Source organism: Phocoena phocoena, chromosome 4, assembly GCF_963924675.1.
Source record: "Phocoena phocoena chromosome 4, mPhoPho1.1, whole genome shotgun sequence".
Taxonomy (NCBI): domain Eukaryota; kingdom Metazoa; phylum Chordata; class Mammalia; order Artiodactyla; family Phocoenidae; genus Phocoena; species Phocoena phocoena.
This window is the reverse complement of record NC_089222.1, coordinates 126,753,662-126,779,372: the sequence shown is the minus strand read 5'-3', so window position 1 is coordinate 126,779,372 and position 25,711 is coordinate 126,753,662.

Below are 25,711 nucleotides of genomic sequence, written 5' to 3'. Positions count from 1 at the left end.
AATATTTCCTGGTTCTGGCCAGACTCTGGAGGGAATGTGTTACTTTCTTCCATTTGACAGGGATGTTAGCATCTATATAACAACTCAGGAAAAGTGTATCCATTACTATTATCTAGGTACTTCAGAGAGGAGCTAAAGCAGAGGATATGGGGAGAAGGGTCTGTCCTGGAAAGGCCCCATAAGATCTTGCTCACAATCTTTGTATGATGAAGATAGTAAGGAAAGAAAATATGTATACAATAAAGAGCAAAAAAGTTGGAGATGAGGGTGGAATGGTGGAAAAGTCAAGAATCAATTAAATTAAGACTTTATAGAACAAAATAATGGATTTAGAGTTTGTTTTCACTGCAATGGGCAGCCACTGAAGAGTTCTGGCAGGGAACGGAAATGATGTAAGTTGTGTTTTTGTTTTTATTTCTCCTTGGACACTCAGTGGATGGCTGATGGCAGAGGAGCAAGAGATAAAGTACAAAAGATCAATTTGGATGACTTTGAAGCGTTCAATGTGAGAAAAAGTCTTTTCTTGGGTTAGTGTTTTGAGCATATATATACGGTAAGAAGCCACACATTTAGAATGAGTCTGAGCAAACTTTCTCATGGTTTGAGTGTGTGGGGAAATTATGACTCTTAAAAAGTGATTTGAGGTGTTACCATTTATTTGATTAAAAAATCTGTGTGAGAAATAGTGTGTGGGCTGGACATTTAAAATATCAGTAGTTTAGAAGTGAGATCATGCTGGCGACAGAATTCTGGATGTCATCAGAATAGAAATGCTTTTAAAAGCCACATCACTGGATGACATCATCTAGAGAACAAAAGTAGGTAGATTAGAGGCTCAGAACCAAGTCTTGGAACATAGGATCCACAGTTTCACTTTTTCATGCATTATTTTCATATTAAATCTTACAGTATTTGACTTCTTGGATCCAGGCATTCCAAATATAGACTCAGTAAATAGATAGTCTACAGGTCAATAACATCATCTTGCAATATTTTCACAACCAGGAAACTTGTCTATATATGTATAGGTACACCTAGAGTCTCATATACAATATGAAATGGCTGCTTTCTGCATTGTCCCTACACAGTTTTAGTAGTTGAACTCTTAAATGGCAACTCAAGGCTATAAAATAAAAATTTTCAGAAGTAACGTTGGAATCTACACAGTCTATTATAACCTAGCCTCAAAGGTCATTGTCAGGTATTAAATTTTGTCCCCACAAAATTCACATGTTGAAGCCCTAACACCAAATATTACTGTTGTCACCACATATTATTGGCTTTTTGTTGATATTAAATCTCTCTTCTCTCTTACATTATATTTAGATTAATGCTATTGCCATTATCTGTTAGAACTTTGCCTATAATCACTTGTGATCTTTTGTTAATATAAATCATAGTGATAGGTTTGTGATAATTATTACCTTGTGATGACTTTACACTGGAAGACTCTGAGTTGTATGTATTTACTTTTTTTAAAAAAATTAGAAATAATTGACATATAACACTGTGAAAGTTTATGGTGTACATGTTTATTTGATACATTTATATATTTCAATGTAATTACCACTTTAGCATTAGCTAACACCTCTATCACATCATATAATTTATGTTTCTTTTTTTGTGGTGGGGACAGTTAACATCTAGTCTCTTAGAAACTTTACTTTAACCATCACGTTTATCCCTCCATTTGTTGTTGCAATAGAATGTAAGTGTACCCTGCCCCTAACTAAGACAAAGAGTTACCCACATAGAAAAAGACATAAAACCTGCTGGAGAATTTTGTAAAACTAAGTTACTATTATTTGAAATCTCTGGTATCAATCCAACTATGTCTTAATTCAGTCTTGTCAGTTTATTATTTTTTCTTTCTTTGTAAAGAAACTTGGATCCAAGAAGAAGTAAATTCTCAATATATTTAATAAAGCATTTAGCATTAGGATAATGCTTTAGTATCATTAGCAAAAATTTAATATTTTAAAAAAAATTCCTGGGTGCTATCAAACTGATGGTAGGCAAATTCTAGAGACTGGACTTTAAGAGAAATAAGGAAGATGTTTCTCTTGGTCTTCCAAGTCTTTTTTTGTCTTCCAGCTTGTTTGTTTATTTTTTCTGGGAGGTATTTTATGTTTTATCTAAGTCATCCTTGGCCTGCTTTTCTGATTATATTTTCTCATTACTATTATCTTTAACTGCCTGATAAGAAAAAGAGTCACTTAACAGAGCATTTTTAAATGAAGTTTAGTGAATGATACAGATTTTTGAGATTCCTTCTCTATTTGGAGCCAATCTACACAATAGCCCTTATAGTTTCTAGGACATTTACTAGAGAAATTGCACCCAAATTATGTACTCTCTAACATATTCCAGAGTCAACCCTAAGAGCCTGATGTATGTTAATTTCTGAAATTCATTGCAGACATGTTCAAAAAAGCTGACAATGAACAAAAATTTGTTTCTTATTACTGGAGAATGAAGAATATTCATTAAAGTGAAGTACCCTGTGAATTAAAAGGAAAAAAAAAGCATATTATATTTTGAACAGGAAGAAAAACAACACTGTTTTTCTACATCAAGCTACATTTCACTCAGTGAAAATAGTGAAAATATTATTGCATATTTTGCTTGGCTTGGGGCTATTACCTAAATGGAAAGAAAATATATTTGTAAAAGATGTTTTGTATACAAAAATTTGCACTTATATATTCTGTAGGTCACATTTACTATTTAGATTCCATAGAAGCAGATGCTATACAAATGCACAGTTCAGTAATTGTTCATGGATCAGGAGTGTTTATGCTCATGATCAGAGTTTTTAAATACAATAAAAACAAGAAACTTTCTCTCTTCCTACCCAGAGTGTTATACATTATCATATGTGGTCTGCCCTGACTATAATTACAAAAAAGTAATTATATTTTTGGCCCAAACATTGGTCTAAACAAGTTTGGTAAATATCCTCACAAAATGCACATAAAGTGAAATTGACTGAATCAAACGTTCTCTCTTTATTAACGTGGTCTACTTGGGCTGTCATACTTTGTTTCTGTTTCTCGTATTTGGATAACTTGTCCCTGGGGAGACAGCTAGAGGTAATGTTCATGTAGGAGAAGTGAGTGGTGATAGGAGACTCTATGTAGCACTGGGAATAGAAGACAGAGGAAAGACCATGAATAATTGCTACAGCAGCTAAGAAAGGGTTGAAACTAGAGAATTACACATAAAGTCATCTCAGTTCTGGCAAGGACATAGTCAAAAGCTAGAATAAAAGAAGACATAAGTAGTGTGGGGACTTAGGAATTGGGGACAGAGGCAGGGTTTATAAAACGATAAGGATAGAGATAAGCTTTGAAGGCTCCAAAGAGTCCCTTTTCTTAACTCTGTGGGAATTATTTTATTGCAGTAGTACTATTTACTCGTCACCTGTATCCTATTGCTGGATGTTTTCTTTAAAGTTCTCACTCCCGCTTTTTAGTCTCTCTCTCCCTGATTTTCCACCTCTAAAATGGAGATTTCTGAGACTGGCTGGCTCTTTGTCCTTTATAAGAATTTCACACCTTGATCCTCCTCTCCCAAGAGAACCAGTGAAAGTTTGATCATGTGCCTGGTTTCTGCCCACATCAGTCTTAAATTCCCTCCTTTTATATTCAATGTAGGTGTACATCTTTATAACTACATCAGAAAAGTGTCCAGATTTTCTGCCTACTTTGGATGGATCTTGATGTTAGTTGTTACACATCATGTTAACATCATGTGGTGGACCAGGGGGTGACCTCCAGCAGGCAAGTAGAACTCCCTCCTCATAGGAGAGTGAGCAAAACCAGGACACTGTTAAGTCTTTATTCTGCTTCATGGTGTTTGGTTTGCAACCATCTGTCCAATTTCTCCTCAGCTGTAGGCAATAAAATCGAGGACAATTTATATCCTCGTTGACCATACAACATCTTCACTACTGTCATTTCCACTATTGGTTTCCATAGATTTCTCTCAAATCCTCTTGAACAGTTTGCAAAGCTTTCATTCTTCCTCTTCCAGAAGACCATGTATCTGTCAGCATCACATTCATTGCCCAAACTGTCCAAAACTGTGAAGAGTCTAAGATTTTATCTTACTTGTAAACTAATTTATCAGTGCTGTAAATTGAATATACCACTTTTCTTTTCTTGTGTATAGACATGTAATGTTCATGGGTATACAAACTTCTGTATTTTTTGAAGATATCACATGGATGTCTTCAGCATATAGATTAGAGTGACAGCATACAGATCATAAAGATGACTAAGTTACAACTTGACAGGTTTGTCTCCTTGGCATTGAAATGTAAAGAAAAGTAGTTAATTTCTTGGTGTTAAACTTATAATCTATATAAATTGGAATAGGAATGCATGGATCTACTTGTTTGCTAAACAATACATGTTAGGTGGGTTGAATACCCCCAAAAAACTTTAATATTGCATTCCTTTATAGGAAAAGAGTGTGGGTCCTATAAAGAAAATAATGTAAAATTTAGTCTTACAATGCATAACTGATGTTACTTGTTCAATAGTTTTCTATAAAATAATCATATCTGATATTTTCCCCATAATACCTTCTTATAACTGGTATCTTTTCACTAGCAAAATGATTCAATGTATTCAAATTTCTCCATTTTTTGCCATACAAATAAAAACTTGGTTCTAGAAAATGCGTAACTCTGTATAATATCATTTTTGGACAACTGATTAAAAAGGATCCATTTTATTTGATGAGCTATCTGGTGCTATGCTCATGGAAGCAGAACAGTTTCATGAGAGGCATTAATAAGACATGTTACCCTTTGGTACCTGAAGGTGAAAATATAATAGGTCTGCCTTCAGATAAACATTTCAGAAATCATCTAGTGAGTGAACCAATTACTCACTTGAAGACATCTTACCTAATTAAATCTTACATAAGAATTTTCCAAGGTATTACTTTCGGGACATGAAATGCTTCTTTAGTGTATTCTTTATTTCTTAAATGAAGAAAGTTAGACTCAAAAGACACTTTGGTAATGAATATAGAAGATGAATGCAGTGCACTGAGTTGAGTTTGCATTATGTTGTTTACTTTCTTACCAGAGCAAGTTTTGCTGCAATAAGCATGTTTGTATTTTCCAAAATAAAGAATGTTAGGTCACTGAATCTCTTAAATGAACATTCAGAAGATGAGTTAGCATTGCAAAACAATATAGATATTTCTTTATTTTTATCTTACGGAAATGCAGAAAATTTAGTATCAAAATAACTGACACTTGGAGCTACCGTTAAAGAGGTGCCTGACTTCCTAAAATACCTGATTCCATTTCAATGTCCTTTGACAACGCTTGTCTCAGATTCAACATAAGGTATAAATAATCATTTTATAGGAGGAAGTAGCCAGAGAAACAGAAACAACACTGAAATGAGTAAAAGGCCCAAAATATATTAATTCTAGAAATACCAATATGTTAATGAATATACAGAGGTCTCTTTTGTTTAGTAGACTTTAGATTAATACCTGTGATTCACTTGTTCTGGAAAGTATACTTTATAATATTATTTTATGAGATTTTGAGGAGACAAAAGCTACTAATGATATTAATTGTTTATGAAAACATGTTATGGTTATGTAACTATCACTTTTAAGGAGCTTGGTAAAAAAATTTACTATATTTTGGATATAAAAATGTTCTCTAGAGAATTATTATTTTATTATGATATTGTCTTCTCTCATCTGGATGTAATAAAACTAAATTTGATCTTGTAAAGCAAAGAATGTTGATAGAACTTTTGGTTAAGCATCTTCATGAATTCAGTCTACAATATCCTATATAAAAAGTGGTCACTGATCAAGTGTTCTTGAGAAGAGACATTTTTGGAATAAGGAAAGGAAATCTACAGGGGGAAAAATAGTCCTATTGGATGCTTAGTAAGTGTAGATGTTCTTGCATGAAAAGGGTCTATTAAAATAAATCTGTGGTTAATGGATATAATTCTTATTTTAATAGATAAACAATTCCACACTCAATAAAAGTAATGCGGATGCATTTTACGCTTTCTTTACGAATTGAGAATGGACAGCGCCATTACAGGTTCTGGACTGGTAACAATCGTTTGTCAAAATGAAAGCACTCAAATGTGCAGTTCAATAGCCATTACTTTATAATTAACCACTTGTTTCTTCATTAGCAGTTTACAATATATTTTACTAGTATATTATATTTTACTAGTAAATTACCTGGAATATTTTCTATTATTCTTTTGTTATTAGTATTAAGTACTGTGAAAATATATTAAACACCTAGATAATATTAGTATTTCAATCTAAGTTATTCTTGCTATTGGGAAAGAATAAACTGAATGGAGGATGATGGCAGAACAGAGAGACCAATTAGTGGGCAATTGAAATAAAGGTGATGTGGCATGAAGCAGGGTGGTAGAAGTGGAAATGATTATATATGGACACATTTTCAAAATATGTAAAGGCAGCATCAATAAGACTTGCTGACATCTGAGATATGAAATAAGAGATAAAGAGAAGAGACAAGGAAGCTAAATGTTTCTTGTTTCTGTGTTAATTTTCAGATATTTTAAGAGATGTATTCAAACTCTTGGAAGTTGTACTATGTCACATTCCTACAAGTTATCCTAAATCTGTGTGGTGCCAAGTTCTGAAGAGGATTATCTTAAACATGTGTGGTAAGGAGTCTAAGAGGGCTGAAGAGCTATTATCACTTCTTTGACTAAGTCTCTGTTTCTCTTCTTGAAGTGTGTCCTCTCAAAGTGTGCTTGAGAACTCATCAGCCTCCCCCTTTCTCCCAAGTAAATTCTAACATTTACAGAAGACTTAATAAAAAACACAAATTTCTCTTTATCTACCAGGATATACCTCTTATTCTTTATCTACCTATCTTTAGTTAAAGACTTACATCATGCTTACAAAATACCAAGTACTATATCTAATTTACATATAAACTTTATCATTCATTTAGTTTTTACAGCAACTCTTAAGGTAAGCACAGTAATAATCCTTAATTTACAAATTATAAAACAGGCACAGGAGACTTGAATGACTTTGAATCAGTCAGGATTCAAGGGTTTTGGGAAAGACCATGTTGTTATCTACTCTCTATATAACTTATGCTGTTTTTTGTTGTTTTGTTTTTTGTGTGTTTTTCTTTTTTTTTTTTCTTCAGTATGCGGGTCTCTCACTGTTGTGGCCTCTCCCATTGCGGAGCACAGGCTCTGGACGCACAGGCTCAGTGGCCATGGCTCACGGGCGCAGCCGCTCTGCGGCATGTGGGATCTTCCCAGACTGGGGCACGAACCCGTGTCCCCTGCATCGGCAGGCGTACTCTCAACCACTGTGCCATCGGGGAAGCCCTCACCTTTCCTTCTTTAACTAAACATGTTAGAATTTTTCATCATATTACATGTGCTTTTTCACTCTATTCTACATTTTCCTTTTATTTCTTGTGATTTTTCTCTAGATATTTACTTTTGACATATGTTTTTGTTCATTAACTTTCTCTTCACCTCTGTCTAATCTGCTGTTACAAACATACACTGAGTTTTCATGTCTTTTTTTTTTTTTTGGTTACGGAATAAATATTGGTTTATATTTTATAAACATATTTTGCAAAATCTGTACTTAACATCTGTTTCCTTTAGGTCTATGTTTCCTAATAGTTTGCAATATTTTCTGATCTTTCTGGTTTGTCTGATAATTTCTGATTCAGTGCTTGATTGTATGTGAAAATTATAGAGAAATTGAGATTAAAAACAATGTTTATTTTTATCAAGAAATATATACTTCTGTTACTAAGAGGTAATAAATAATCTCATATCTGCCTTAGTTCAATCAGGGGTTGAGCTCTTTCCAAGGGAAACTTTAGTATATGAGGAAACTGGTTTTTATCATACTCACCCTTGCTTATAGTGTGCATGGGTCAGGACCTCAGCTGATATTCTGTAGTTTACCAAAACACCTATGCTTTTTGTGTCCTTAACTCCATTGTTTTGTATCTCCAGTATCATGTATACACTTAAAGCTCTGCTTAGCTTCTCACCTTCTTGTTCATCACTTGAAATTGACAATTTCTTAAGAGAAGTGACCCTATTATCCCTTCTCCTCTATCACCATTTTAGAAATCCTCTCAGCCTGGGTAGTGATTTAATGTCTCAGTCTTTACATGCATTTATTTCAAAAACACCAAAATGAAAATAAGTAATAAAAATTATTTTATGATTGCTGAGTCTCTCCCTCTCTTATTACTCTCTCTCTCTCTCATATACATGCACACATGCATACACACGTGAAACATTTTTGAACATGTACTGGTCTCTATGGATCAAGAGAGGTATAAAATATCTTCTCTGTCACTGATGTGTTCAGATTTGAATAGGCACAAACACACATGCACAGACACATCTTTAATATTACATATAAGATAATATAATATATATTTGCATTATCTCAATTTTCATATGGTCATTATAATATTTTACCAGCCATGCAACTATATTTTATGCTTTCAAAATTGTTGTTTCTCCAATTTAACTACTTGCTTAAATATAACATTTATAAAGTCACTTATAGCTATACAGTGTAAACTTGCTACCGTGAATGTTTCTACAAATGAAATATATAGTAGTAAATATTATATAAAATAGTAGATGGAACTGTTATAAATAAACTTTCTAGTATGTCTTGGACATAACTTTTAGACATTTTTTTCAAGATCCACTTCAAGTTTTACTTATTTAGTAATGACTTTCCAGCTTTTGAATCATCTTATGCAATTGTTTTAATGTTTTTGGTGCTTATTATCACAACTATTTGCTCTATAATTTGCTTTTCTACCAGTTGTTTTCTCTTAGATACATTAAGAGACATTTGGATCCATGAACCATGACTTAATGTTATAATTATCCCTTCAGATCCTAGAACAGCATCGGCTAATACTAGAAGGAATTTAATTATTACTTGCTGGTTGTTGGTAGATAATACTATAGTACAGCTTCATAATAACCTGTCAGGAATTTTACCTTCTTTTACTATCTACGTATAGTCATTTTATACTAAGTCTTTATAAAAACTTTCTTCCATGATCGGTTATCTTATATATATACCTACACAATAGCATCTCATGCTCATTTTAAAACTTATGTTACTAAGTCCACAAGTCAATGTGGTATACTATACTGCTAAAATTAAGCATCTCACAGTGTTCTTTATTTATTCAAAAACGTAGAATAATCTATTACATTGTATTAGTGAACTTATTTGACAAAAATATTGAAGAAGTGCCTTGTGATGGGTGCTTTACTCAAAGCACTTGCTATGTACCTGTGAATGGGAAAAAAAGGGCTGCCTTTGTGGTGCTTATACTCTAGTTGAATAAAAGAAACACTAAACAATTAACATGGGAAAAGTAAATTATTTTGAATGACATAGAAAAATATAAAAGGATAAGTAGGGTCAGTATTGGTGTGGAGATGTACGATATAGAAATTTTAAAATAGGAAGGGTAAAACATTAGCTTCTGAGGATTGCTGTAACCAAGCCACACAAACTGTGTGACTTAAATAACAGAAGTTTATTATATCACATTTCTGGAGGCTAGAAGTCTGAGATATAGGTGTTGGCAGGGTTGATTTCTTCCAAGGGCTGTAAGGGAGATTCTGCTCAATGCTTTTCCCTTGGCTTTTGATGGCTAATGACAGTCTTTGGTATTCTTGGCTTGCAGATGCATCGATCTATACCTCCATGTGGTGTTCTCCCTACATCTCCTCACATAGTCTTCCTTCTGGCATGTCTGTCTCTAAATTTCCCCTTTTATAAGGATACCAGTCATGTCAGATTAGGGACCACTCTACTCCAGTATGACCTTATCTTAACTAATTGTATCTGCCCTGACTCTTTACAGATATTGTAGCATTCTGAGGCATTGGAACTTAGGACTTAATGTAAATTTTGGGTGGAACACACAGAAGCTGATTTTTGAACAATGTCTCAAATAAAGTGAAGGAGTGAGCCATGTTGATAAAGGGAAAAGAGCTTTCTATTCAAAGGAAAAAGTCAGTGTAGTGATCCCACAGTGGAACTGTACTTGGTGTGTTCTAGAAACTCCATGGAAGCCAGTGTGTAGGGTAAAGGAATGGGAGACTGAAAGGAGGTGAGCTTAGAAAAGAGACCTAGAACCAGATGCTTAGGACCTGGCAAGCCACAGGAGAGTGTTTGTGTTTCCCCTGAATGAAATGGGGAACCACTGCAGGTTTTCAGCTGAGAAGTAATAGGATCTGACTTAGGTTTCAGAACATCACTCTTCATTAGAACTATTTGGGAGGGCAAAAGAGGAAATAGGAAACCAGTTAAGAGGCTAGAGTAGTAACCCAGGTAAGAGATGATGGTGACTTGGGACAGATGTGTAGTGAAGACACATGGATCCATTCTGGATATATTTTGAAATCAATAAGATATACAGTTCCGTGTTATGTTGATGTGTGGCTGAACCACACAGACTCCATTTTATTAGCTCTATCTTAGGCCCACAGTCCTATCCCCTCCCCTTTATGCATGACTGAGCTTTAGCCTACTCAAAAGAATGCCCCCAAGCCAGATAAGTTCCCTATCAAGTTTTACCTTTGCCTTCATATGATATGAAAACTAGAAGAATGTCGTTTGCTGACAGAGATGGTTAATGGTTCATGAGGAATACATGACATGCCTGGGGGGAGGAAAAGTACACTGGTTCCAGTCAGTGTAGACATGCTTCTCCCTTAGTAGTCAGATTCTATTTTTAGCTTTGGCACCTTTAAATCTCCCTGTACCCCTTTTGGCCATAGAATGCAGCTGCAAATGCCTTTCCATTGTCCTCCACCCTATCCTGCCTATATGTAAGTTACTCACAATAAATCTCATAATTGCACTTTATAGAGTTACCTCCTTCATTTTTTGGTCTCAAAGTTTCTTCCCAGTTCAGAGGATATTATTAAATATCTCTACCATCTAACAATTCAACTGTATGTATGTGGGGCTTGAAATAAAAATAAGAAGCAAAGATGATTCCTGAAATTAGAACAGAATTTCTCTCCTAGGGGATTTAAAAAAAATTTTTTTAATATTAAAAAAAATATTGGTTACAGATACAAAGGAATTCATTTTTTACCCCTAAATACCCTCTCTGCAAATAAAGTATGCAAGGACTTTTATTTAAACTAGAAACAATCTTCAAACCTGATTTTCTTTTATGACATGTCAGTTTTTCTGCAGACAGGATCTTCTCTCCATTCATGTGAAGACTTCACATTCAATAAAATGAAGCATTTCTCATTGCTTATTTCTCTGTTAGGTACTATAGGATACTTTGTATAAAGCTCCCAATATAAAAATAACTTGAATTGGTTATAACCTTTAACACAGAGGATAATTGTTACCAAAAAGAAAATCAGCAGGTAATATGTTTGCATCCCTATTTTCAAACTGGCATGCATGGAATTTTCTGTGGGAACAATGAATATACAAACTATCATAACAGTTCAGATCTCTGTTATAACTTTTACTTTTTATTAACTTTACTTTGGCTTTAAATAAAATTAACCTTTGTCCCATATTAATAAAGATTAAGATTTATTTTTTAAAATAAACTATTTCTTACACATTTTCTCGTCTTTTTTCATATGAATAGAATAACCTTGGATGTACAATTTGAAAAGTACTAAAAGGACAAATATTAAGATAATCACTTTATATTTGGACAGTGTTTGGTTCCCTAAGGCTGACACAACAAAATACTACAAAGTGGGTAGATTAAAGCAATGAAATGTATTGTCTCATAGTTCTAGAGTCTAGAAGTCCAAAATCAAGGTGTCAGCAGGGTCATGCTACCTTGAAATCCATAGAGAAGAATCCCTCCTTGCCTCTTCTTAGCTTCTGTTGGTTTGCTGGCCATCCTTGGCTTTCCGTGGTTTGCAGCTGCAGCACTGCAATCTCTGCCTCTATTGTCCATGGCAAGGCCTCTTGTGTGTCTGTCTTCATATAGTCTTCCCTCTTTTTATAAGAACCCCAGTCATATTGAATTAAGGGCCCATTCTACTCCAATATGAATTCATATTGGCTTATCTAATTATATCTGTAATGACCTTGATCTCGCTGCCTTGTCCAGTAGTGGCTTGAAGCAAGATATCAGTTCCCCAACCAGAGATTGAAGTCAGGCTGCGGTGGTGAGAGCACTGAATCCTAACCACTAGGCATGAGGGCCAGTGGCTAGTGACAAGGCCCTGGCTTGTCTGGTTTGTAAATATGAATTTCAACAAAACGACAGAAAGTGGTGAAACAAGTGAAGTATTTATTAGGAGGAAAATAAGTACATGTGAATAGGCACACATGGGCGGGCTCAGAGAGTCACGCCTTAGTGGTAGTTTATTTATGTGGGACACTGCTTCCATGTTTCCTCTGGCCAATCATCTTGCTTTGCCTGGCTCTGAGTCCATATTTGGTATAATTCAGTGTCCTCCCCTGAGTGCACGCATATCTCTTAGCCATGATGGATTCCAGCACAGAGACCTGTGGGAAGGTTGACATCACCTATTATGGGGTGCTATCTCCTACCTTTCTGACCCCCGAGGAGCCCTTCTGTGCATGGGTAGTCAGGAAGGTCTCCTTGACCTCAAGAATGAGAAATATGTGCTCTCTTTATCTTTTATCTGGGCGGGACTCAGCTCCTCTCTGCGTCTCTGCTATTATCTTTTTCTTGAAGTATCTGTCCACAGGGGACAGACTTCAGCTGCTCAGCCTGGGGACCATCTATCTTCTGCCTCAACCCCATTTCCAAGTAAGGCCACATTCTGAAGTACTAGGAATTATGGCTTCAATTTATCATTTGAGGGGACACAATTCAACTTATAATAGGCAGCATATGCCTTTTCTTTGCTGACTGTAAATCCATTTCTTCTAATACAAGTTTTATTAGCCATACTATGACTTCATTAACAAGAAAAAACCCTAATTATTTTAACATTTGTTGAAACAAAGTCAATACAAATTCATTATGTAAGAGGCTTACATTTGTATAAAAAAATGGATTGACCTGATATTTTTGAAGTTCATTTCTTTCAATAAAACTTTTGAGATATGATCTTAAATGAACATGCACACTGAGAAGTAAGACTTTATATGAGTCAGTGTTCTCCAGATAAGCAGAATTATTAAAATGTATATATAGTGAGAAAGAGATTTATTATAAGAAATTAGCTTACATGATATGGAAGTTGAAAATTCCCAAGATCTGCAGGGTAAATTGGAAGGTAGGATTTCCCTGGCGGTCCAGTGGTTAAGAGTCTGCAATTCCACTGCAGGGTGTGTGGGATCAATCCATCAATGCGGAACTAAGATCCCACATGCTGTGCGGTGCAGACAAAAAAAATTGGTAAGGTAGAACCCAGAAGAGCTTATGATGTAGTTCTAGTCAGATTCTGAAGGCGTGAAAACCAGGAGAACTGATGGTGTAGCTCTAGTCTGAAGACTGGGAGGCTCAAGATTTGGGAAGAGCTGATGTTCCAGTCAAAATGATGTCCCAGTTAGAAGAGAATCAAACAGAAAGAATTCTCATTTACTCAGGGAGGGTCAGTTTTGTTCTCTTCAGACCTCCAACTGATTGGTTGAGGCTCACACACATTAAGGAAAGCAATTACTCAGTCTACCAATTTTAATGCTAATCTTATCTAAAAACACCCTCACAGAAACATCCAGAATAATGTTTGACCAAACATCTGGGAACTACATGGCCGAGCTGACACATAAAATTAATCACCACAGATTTTATTAATTTTTCAAATGACAGTTAATGAAAGTAGCATTGCCGTGGAGAGATGTTGACTTCTGATATTTGGCACTCTGATTGAAAGATGGGTAAAAAATTAATAATGAATATAATCTTCACCTATTGATTACCTACTGTATTTTCCAAAATGTTTTCCATAGTGGTTATATTTATATTCCCACCAACAGTGTGCAAGGGTTCCCTTTTCTCTGCATCCCCACTAACATTTGTAATTTGTGGTCTTTTAGATGATAGCCAGTCTGACAGGTGTGAGGTGATATCTCACTGTGGTTTTGATTTACATTTCTCTGATTATTAACAATGTTGAGTATCTTTTCATGTGCCTGTTAGCCATCTGTACATCTTCTTTGAAAAAATGTCTATTCAAGTCTCTGTCCACTTTTTAATCAAGTTGTTTGTCTTTTTGATACTGAATTGTATGATTTGTTTATATATTTTGGATATTAACTCCTTATAGATAATATCATTTGCAATTTCCATCAACAGATGAATGGATAAAGAAGATGTGATATATATATATATATATGTATGTATATATATATATATACACATACACATATGCTTTCAATTTAATTGTGTGGTTGTAAAAAAAAAAATCTCAAAAACAAGACAGAACCTGTTAAGGTGGACTATAGTATTACTCTTTATTGGTTATTGACCTCTTATTTCAAAATTAATATAATGTAAACATTTATAGAAAGAAGTTGTGTCTTCTACCAAATGTCTTTTTAATCTTTATTTTAAATGAGGACCTAATTACTGCCTGTCAAAGGTGCCCAGATGTCTCTGTCCAGCCCTGACATAAAGCTTTAATAACAGACAGTTCCTAATTGGATTAAGGCCATTTTCCTGAGTTTTCTATCTTTTCTGAATACAAAATTTCCTTTTCTTACAACTTGATGTTTAATCTATTTATCACTTCCATCTATTTTCTTTGATTCCCACATTTGAGACCTCATTTATGTTTTTTATTTATCCTGTTTCAGAAGTTATAAGAAATTAATTCAAGCTTATGTTCTTTAATATAATAATATTTCATCCTCTGTTCATGTTTAATACCAGGACTTTTTTTTTTTTTATCCTGCCTTGCAAACGTCTGGCAAAGTCTGTGCCGTTATTTTACGTGGCAGACCACCACTTTTCAATCCATCAAGCACCAAACTTAGATAAAATAGAAGAAGGAACCAATCATGTGCAGAAATAAGATATGCATCACCATGGATCTGAATCAGAATTGCAACACATAGTTGTGCTTGGACCTGGAACAGCAGGACCACTGGGATCCAGGACAGAAACTAGGAGATACAATGGAGATTTTAAATCATTTGGTTTGACGTCCCATGAAACTCTCTCAGCTGGACCTAGCGGTGCAGTGTGAATCCTGGACCTTGAAAACAAATGCTAGAGTCTCGTGACCACTGAGAGGCTGGCGCATCCACGGAGCTCTTCCTAGGATGCTAGAGGGAGTAAGGATCGGGGGCAACTGCGCCTTGCCTACATCATCTGCCAACATGGGCACTAGATCTGCAGAATTCCTAGTGATAAGATCCTCAGCACACCAGGCTAACATCTGGTGCTATAGTGGGGAGCTGGGAGTTCAGATAGAATAAGCAGACATAGAAGCATGATTGTAGAGGAAGGAAAACATATACGCTCCCCCCCCCAAAGAACTACTGTTCATTTTTAGCACTACAATAAAGCATTCTATGTGTTTATCATTTTATATGTTTGATTTTAGCATTCCGTTATATAAGAGGAAGTACTATTTTATATAAATGAAGATTTCTAATGATTTTTGAAAATACCTTAGAAATATAAAATAATGTATTAGAGAAAATAATGCATATACACATTAATACTTATTCAGAAAATATTTGAATATTGTTTTTTATTTAGTTTTTTATATCTTGCCTCCTTATAAGTGAATAAAACAACAGCTTTTGCTTGTACTGAACTTTTATTTGTGAGGATTTTAAATTAAATTTCTTATTAGTGTTATATACAAAGAGAGAATCGTTCATATGGCTTAGTGTCATGCTGATGAAATCTCAACCTATAGAGAAATAATTCATAGAAAAAAATTCTTAAGGCACATTATTCTTAGGCAAAAAAGTTTCTCTTATACCAAAGTGAAAACACTTCTTTTTATCTGTTTTTTTTATTCACTTTCACTATATACACAGTTTGTCTTCTGAGAATAAGAAAAACTTTAAAACTTAGGTTTATCTTGCAAATGTTTGCCTAGAACTATATATATGACAATAAGGTTTATATTCACTGAATATTTAATTTACTTTGATAGCATCAACTTTTATTTGCTTTTGTCTATAATGACAAATATTATTGTCAACAGTGTTTCCTTTTTGGTAAACATATTAGTACGTGTATCTAGAACTACTGTAGTTTTACTCTGACACTAGTCATTGACTTTCAAATAGATCTGCCTTTCCCAAACCAAACACTGAATCCCACTCATAGTAGTACAGTGACACAAGGTTGTTTGAAATTTTTAAAGTGTTCTATTAAATGACTGAGTTAAATTAATTTAAAGGATAAAATTAAAATATTATTTAAATTATTCGAGGGAAACACAGTGGCATCTATTGAAAGCTGTGAAAACTGCTAGCACAAAATAATTTATAGTTTAAATATCAGATCACTAAATTTCTTTCTATGGCATCTTACCATTGTGAAACTGGGTTTTCAGTGATGACTAAGACAAAATGGAGAAAAACAATGTAGAAAAGAAAACAAAGGTGACAGTATCTAATCTGAGTTGGAGGTTTACTGATAATTGTTAAGAATACTTTTAAAGCTGTTTGGCTTAACTAATATAAATGCAACTTTTAGAATTCCCTTTGACCTAGGTTTGCTTTGAGAAAAATGTTAAATACTAAAGAATGCCTTGAACAGAGAAGATTTGGGAAGGTGCAAAATATATAGAATGTCATTCGTAAAGTAAATGGATTCTCAATAGATGCTTGTTTTCCACTCAATCCAAAATAAAAATAAAACATTTCCTTAATGTTATTAGTGGCTGCTACTACATTTAAATCCAATAAATATCCCTTTTTAAATAAATTGACAGCACATATACACACAACTGTGATGAAATTTCTATAGATAGATACTGTATGATAAGAGCTGTATATCCCATAGTCAAACACATGCACACACACACACAGAATGATTTGATACCAGTTGTGGCCTCTTGGACTCCAAGACAATGGAAAAATAAGGCGTGTCCAGGAAAATATCACACTATATACAAAATTAAATAGGTAAAGGTAATTATAAATACAAAAATAATTTTTTTCTTGTTCTGCTCCTACATGCTTTATGGGCATTAGACTCCCTACCAACATATCTCAAATAATCCAGAAAATTCAAGGAATTGGAATCTGCTCATACATCAGTATCTGTGGGCATTGTATAGCAAGTATCACTTTCCTCCCTGATTCCACCTGGGGTTTTCTATGCCTGGAGTAACTGCTAAGGCATTTATATCTGAGAAGGTGGGAGCTCCACAGTGCTACTAGTACCTGAAACTGGCACTGATGTCTGTACTGAGGGCAGTGTCTCTGGAAGCCCTAAAAGCACTAGCATGATTGCCAGTCCCACCAGGGCCAACAGCTGAAATGTTCATTCACCTTGAATCTCAAAGTCTTATGATGGTGCTAATAATATCTGTTTTTAAAAAGTATCTTGTGCATTAAATGCAAACCTATTTCTCTAAGGCTGAGGCACAAGGGCACTTGGAATAAGCTGAAAGGAAACTTGAGTAATGAGCCCTATATTAAGTATGTCTCTCCAAATCCAACCTGTATCTTTACCTTTGATGCATATCTTAGTGCTCAACTGCTTTTCCCTTGAGACGAAATATTTTCTGGAATGAGCTCTCTCTCTCTCTTTCTTTTTCTGCCTCTGTCTTTTTCTCTCTCTCTCATATATATACATACATATAAATATACATATACAATAATATATATGTTCATAGCTCTCTGGTCAAATACAAAAATATTTATATAGCATACCTGTGTCTCAGAATAGGTTTATCTCAAGATTGCATTTAGGCATATATGTACACACATGAACATATATATATATATATATATATACACATACATATATGTACATATTTTTAAATTGGTAAACAAATCACTCTACATTTTTGACAGTCTGTGAATGTGAAGATGTGTGTTTGTGGGAAGGATTCTGTTTTGCTTCATTACTAGGCATCAGGCAGGCTGCCTACTCTCTCTCAGGCTCAGTACTTCTGTCCTGAGGACCCTCATAATGGAGTGTTCAGTTAGGGAAACATGTAAAAGCACATGTGAGGTTGTAGTTATGAAGAAGAAACATCGCTTGTCATTATTCTAAGAAGTAGAATAATTTATTTGTGAAAAATAAAAATTTACAAGCCAACAACTTTAAAAGAAAATAATAGAAATGCATTTTTCACCCGAGAATAACATTTTGAGAATGCTTAAATTTAAAAAGAGATTATAAACCTTTACTGGTGTGTAAGAGACATCTATAAAAGCCAATGTCAGGGTGTCACTCAGACATGACTGTGTGCTATGTCAGGTGCACCTATGGGCTAGAGAGTAGGTAAGAAGTCCCTAATTACATCTGAAAATAGCCTATGCATAAGATAGTTGACAATATTAACCTGTGAAATCTACATAAAGAGGAATAATGTCAGTTCCAAACATATGTGGGAATATACATACACACATACTTTCATACATACATACTGCAGGATATCAGGCTTTGCCTGAGATAAAATGATTAGGAAACTCATTATTGTTTCTTTTTTGTGGGTATCATCATACTTTTAGAGATTGTCTACTATAAGTCTGTCATCAAAGACAGAGAACATCAGAACTGAGACATAAAAATTGTTGCTTTCCAGTGACTTTGACCTCGGGGTCTCTGAAATTAGGAAAATGTAGGGATGAAGCATTTTTCCTCTTCTCAGAGAACTTTTTAATGGAATCTTCAGTCTGCTCTTGTTACTGTCAGTTTGGAGCATCTTTCTGTTTTACTCTACTTAATATTTTGCCATATAGGCAAAAATTGAATTTAACTATAAAAATAAATTTAATTACCAATGTTGCCTGTTGATAAACATATCTGACATGTGGTCTTCTGTAATTCACCTCCGTGCTGCTTAATGAATAATTAATAGCATTGATGTCGTCACAACTTCTGCCTGCTCCGTGGGAAAATTAATTACTTTTATGAGGAAGCTGACGTAGGATAGCAAAACTGTCATAAAAGTTCTAGGTTGTGGTGTTGGCCAATATGTTTTATTCAGGGCTTCTTTAATCCAGGTCAGCTTTATTCGGGGTCACTGCTCCTGCCTGCTGTTCTTCCACGTGGTAGTGGTGATGAGTAGATTTCAGACTGGAGGGCTAGAGCTCATTCCTGCTAATAAGTTGAATAATTGCTCCCGGAACATTTTTAATGAACTACTCAAAGTGTTCATCTTAATTCTATCTTCAGCAGTCGTCTGATTTTGTCCGTGCCTCTGACGATCAATTTCTCTATGGCTAAAAACAAAGTATGGAAAAAAATATCATTTTCTAGTCAAATCTGTCAGTGTTCCTCTGGTAATGTTTTTCTTAGGTAGCTAAACTTAAAGCATCTTTTAATATCTCATAATAAGATAAATGTTTTATATGTTCATATAACTTTAATGCTTTTTTTTTCTGTTAGGATTAAGTCTTTACATGGAATTAATTGTTTTGTGGGGTACAAGATTAGAATATAAATTGATATTGTTTTCAAGGGTAGTAGTGATCATGCACCAGTTAGTGAAAACTACTCTGTTCCTGCACACAGCCCTGGAGCACTACACTTGGGAACCCCTGCTTCCCCCTACATTGCTCTTAGGTGAATTACCACACAACCTCAGGATTTAATTTTACACCGAATGTGAGTTACACAGTAGTGCATGTAACTTTGTTCTGGTCAAATGCTAGGCTTACTAGCTTTCTGTTTTTCTCCTGGATGTAGAAATAGGGCAGCGGGTGACCTCTTTCCTTAGGCCAGGCAGTTCACTTCTTATCTGGCACAAATAACAACCGTTGTGATCCATAGACTCTGACAGGAGATCAGTTTGATAATCTGCCATGATATAAAGTTCTACCTTTCCCATAAAATTATAAATATAGGACTTAGTTTTGCATTCACAAATTTTATAAGTCTCAGAGCAATTTTTTCAAAAGATGGTGGGTCAGAAGCTCTGAATTCGCTGAGATGTCCACAATGATCTCTGCAAGGATTATTCAGCTGATGATATGCCTTGTCTACCTTTTGCTGCACAATGCTTCCATTCCTAAACTGATTAGGAGGGGTTAGTATGCTGTCAGCTCAAATTTGCCCCAATTCTATGGGGGGCTGTCACAAATTACTAATATGACCAAATGAGTTATATTCTGGTAAAATTTTGGTTAAAGAGACTCTCCTCCATGATATACATTTGGAATATATGAAAGACTATGGCTCTGGCATTAAGTAATGTAAGGAGTTTGATATGTCATGTGATGAAAGATTTTCACATATTGAGGTGTGGAGAAATCATTCTGGCTTATACATAAGTTAACTTGAATTTTATGCTAACTAAACAGCCTGTCTGTGGTCTATCAAGCATACATTATACGTCTGCTTTAATTATTAAAGAAAAAGGCACATTGACCAAAAGTGAAGAATGTCTATGTTCAAAATAAAGATTAAATTCCTCCCTTCCTGAGACACTAATGCTGATACTCCTTCGATGGTAAGACTCCCTTCCTAGGTACAAAGGCCATACCAACTCACTGTGTACATGCTGATCTGTTTTTTTAAAAAAACCTTAAAGGAATGTATTCCTGACTTGTTTGATGTTCTTTGTTCTGACAAGATATAAAACTGTGCTAAAAACCATGCTTCATCGGAGCAGTTTGTCAGAGCTATCTGAGAGACTGTCTTCTGGGCTATAGCCCTCAGTTTGGCTCAAATAAAACTCTTTTCTATTCCTATTATTGATTGCTTATTGATTATTTGTGTTGACACATGTAACTTTTGACTCCATTGTGGATTTGAATGATGGAGTATTTATAGCCAAACGAGATTTTTAAAAATCTAGTTTGTACAAGCATCCTAATACTTCCAAATAAAGCTGTCTGGTAAAAGATAGTTTACAATATTTTTCTGTTCTGGTGAGAAAGTTTCCAGATGGCTTCTTCAATCATTTTTAGCTCATTAGGGAACTAACCTTTTAGTAATAACAATTGTTACCCTTCATGACTAATTGGAGATGTATGTGGATGTCAAGTTAGCTACACTAATGAAAGAATTTAGGCATTTCAGATGACTGGGAAATAGAGTTTTATCACACATCTGGTGTTATCAGGATCAAAAAGGGATGTTATCTGGAGCCTGGAGGTTTGGCTTCAGGTCTACAATGTTTTAAACAACTTCAACTTCAGTGCTATTGACAGGTTGGACTAGATTAACTCTTTGTTTTGTGGGGTTGTATTGTATGTTTCACGACATCCTTGGTCTCTACCCAATAGATGTCCAGTGGCAAAACCTTGCCCCAGTTGTTACAATCAAAGAGTTTCCAGACATTACCAAATATCTCCTGGATGATCAAAATCCTCTCTGGTTGAGAACCCCTAGTTTAAGCCAAACTTGATTCAAGGCACCTGGTAGTGACCCGTGATTTGGAGGATGGCTAAACGGGACACAGAACAAGCAGGGAACCAAAGTGGGTGTTTCAGGAAACACTCTAACAGTGTAAGTGCTGAGAAAATGGCATCAATCTCCCTCAAATATTCATAGTGACCAGGGATCTGGACCATCAGTAGAACTGTTGTTGGGACCTGCTCTATGTGGAAAAGAGAAGTAATGGTAACACAGATCAAACTCCAGAGTCTATGTAACAGGAGCCTGGAGGTCAGCCTAGGTGTTACCCTGTGGAGGTTCCCTTTCAGAGATCACGATAAAGGATTCAGAGGAAGTATTTTCAATTAAAAAAAAGTAGATGATTTGGCATTTTGAGTTTATGGATCTAATTTATTCCAGTTATACTTTGAGGTCCTTATGTTAAGAACCACGAGTCTTTATGCAGCATTTTAAAACCATTGTCAAAGAGTTATTTAGTCTGTGACTATAACCTTGGTGGATGGTATTCACAAATGATTACATTGGCTACCTAGATAAATTCCAGAATATTTCAACCTCAATAGCTTATAAAAGGAACTGTCAAATTCAGCCAAGCAATAACATCAAAAAATATGATGAAGGTATAAAATTTAATGACAATTTATATCTCAATGGATATAAAATCATTTTCTAAGTGATGAAACAGAGGATAGTGGGACCATGAAAATGGTCAGATCACAAAAGTTCAAAACAGAGAGCTGAGCTCAGGTCGTCCATGTAAGACCCTACTCAGCTCTAGGAAGGCATTCTCTGACCATACTTCCTTAAACTTATCTCAAGATACAGAAGAAACAGAATAAATCTCAACTGTTCAACTGTAGCTCAGAGGTAAGAAGGGTTTCATATGAATTCATCTGGAATAAAATGAGACAGATAGATATTGGGGTGGCCAAAAAGTTCGTTCGGGATTTTCCATAAGATGATACATAGATAGATAGATAGATAGACAGATAGAGAGATAGAGAGATGATAGATAAGATAGATAATAGATAGGTAAGGTAGATAGATAGATAAATATCTAATTACACATGAATAGAATGAAAAGAAATAAGAAAAAAATGACAGGAAAATAACATTTTTAAAAAAGTGCAAAGGTTTTTTTTTTTTTTTTTGGTTTGTTTGTTTGTCTTTAAAGTAAACACATAGCAAATAGTAACCTGAGAAATATTTAAAGAAAGGCATACGGAAATTAAATAAAATTTTATTTAAAGTGAAAGGCTGTACTACTGGATTTGATTTAGGTATTTCCACAATGGGCTTTATAACAGAGCAACCCAGTATTAGGAAGACCACCGTCTCAGGTCAGAAAAATCATAGGCCTACCTCACAGGTACAGAACTTTTACCATTAATCTTATAGCATATACAAGACCAATTGAAAACATATGACATCGGTTTCTTTTTCCCATTAAGTGCATATTTTATTGTAACTAATTGACACAGGTATTTTAAAATGCAAAGCTGTGAATAAATTTTGTTGATGGTTAATCATGCTGGTCTTTGTATATGAGCAAGAGTACACTCTATCCATCCTGAAGACACACAGTTGATGAATCATGTTCATTTTAATATAACAAGACATTGTAACATATGTAATATAACATATGACATCTTTGAGCAGACAAATATTAACAGAAAATATAAGGGAAAAGGAGTGGACTATATACACTAGTGCCATATATATATATATATATATATTGCCAGCTAAATGATAGCTAGCTAGCTAGCTAGACCATTTGCTTGGAGAGAGTAAACAAAGGAGGAAGAAAAAGACAAAGAACACCAAGCTAATGGACAATATTCCACTTAGATGGAAACTTTAGGAGTGGTGGTGAATATGTTACCTCTTCTCAATTTTCTATCCCTACTCTTGACCCAGCAATAATGGAAGCCTAGGAGAGAGGTCTTCTTGGACAAACAACTTGGAAAGGGAAAATCATCCTATTAATACCTATGAAAGATCTAAGCAGGGAACAAAAATGCAGAAAATATGTGTCATGTATCAGACTCTGAAACCCGTTTCAATGGAGATATCATGTAAAAGTGATAAGCCTAAACTAACTCAAGCCTTGATGAGCTGGAATGTGTACTTTTTACTAAATTGATTCTGGTTACTTGGATTTTTGAACTACTTAAACCCAGGGGTGTTTAGAAAACTCAAGAGAGAGGTATTTACATTCTACAAAATTCTTATTATTACAGCAATAAAGTTAAATGTACAACATTTTAAAATTTAATTTTAAATAAAATTTATATATATATATTTAATTTCACCTTGAATTTATGGGTCAGATAATACCATTTATACATTTGCTAGAGATAAGTGCATATATCTGGATTACATATTAAATTTAAAATGTTTTAGAGGTAGAACCTATAGACTATATCTTGCTAATCTGTGTATTCCCTATAGATAAGACCAAAGTTTTTAATGTTTTATGAGTAGAGACTGTGCAGATTGCAGGAGGGTTATGCTAATAAGTGGTCAGCCAGTCCAGCTCATCATAGATGCCTATTATATTTGATAATGTATATGTGTGTGCACAAGTGTATGTTGTTGGCATCAGCTAAGAGATATTTACCCTCTTGCAGTCTTCAAAGTCTCTAGATGATTCATCAGCAGTGGCTTTTGCAACTCCAGCTGATAGACAGTGAGTCAGTGGCCTTGTGACTAAGGATACTGCCTCTGCAAATAAACTGCCTTCCCACTACCTGTGGGTCCCTGGGCAAGTTTTGTAAACTTTCTGTTCCTCAGTTTTCCCACCAGTAAAACTGTAGCTGTAACATTACCACCACTCACAGTACAAGACTGATATGATGAATTAATACATGTAAAATTTTTGCAACAGTGAGTGACATATCCTAAGTACTCAATAAATATCAGCTATTGAGTTAAGGATGAATCTAATACCATGATTAGAGATGAAGAGAAAAAGGACTTAGGTTTTATCTGTACTCTGATAATGCTTTTAAAATGAGAAATGTGGGCAATTTTCCAATCATAAAGGAATTTGCAGCTACAGATCAATAACAACCTGCCAGTTGCTTGAAACTTCATCTGAAACTAAAAGAGATTTACTGCTTTTGGGTGAAGCAGTAATTCAAAGAAATGGGTTGTTGAATACTTTGTAGGTACTTGTCACATATCAGAATAACCTCTGTCATAGGATAAATGGTCCGTTTTTACCTAAATAAACATTGTCTCAGGTTCTGAGAATTTCTGGCACACACTGCAAAATATCTTTCAAAATTGAGCTCAGAAGGACAGATGTTGATCTAAGCATCTTTGACATCTTTGACTCTGATTATTAGAGTATATATATATATATATATATATATATATATATATATATATACATGTGTTTCCCCTTATAGAATTGGATTTCAGAATATTTGTCATATGCATTTGTTTATTGAAAAAATTGTGTGTATTGATGAGGATATTTTAAGGACAAGGAAAGAGCATATTGTAGTGCCTCTAAGTTTTCTACTTGAGCAGTAGGAAAACATGCAGCTCTGAAAGCTTAATATGTACCAACTACTGGAAAATGATCAATTTTTACATCAATATTATATTACTCTCCTATGGCTACTATAACAGATTACCACAAACTGGGTGTCTTAAAACAACTGAAGTTTATCCTCCTACAGTTTTGGCAGCCAGAAGTCTGAAACAGGGCTTATGGGACCCAAATCAAGCTGTTGGCAAGTCTGTGCTTCCTCTGGAGACTCTAGGGAAGAATCGATGTCTTGCCTTTTCTAGCCTGTAGAGCTGCACTCCTTGGATCATAGCCCCTTCCTCCATCTTCAAAGTCAGAGGCATAGACAGCACCCCCTCTCTCTCCTCCTATTCATGCCTTCCATTCTATTTGTAGTCCAATGTTCTTCTGCTTTCTTCTTCTAAAAACACTTATGATGTCATTTAAGGCCTACCTGAGGATAACCTCTTCATCTCACTATTCCTAAATTAATCACATCTGTAAAGACATTTTTTTTTTGTAAAGACATTTTTGCATGTAATATAAGACTCACAGATACTAGGATTAGGACCTAGATATTTTTTGGTGGAGAGAGGTGCTATTTAGCTTACCACTAATATGAAAGTATCATTGGAAAAAAATGTTATCTTTCAGACATCAAATTGTTAATCTGATTG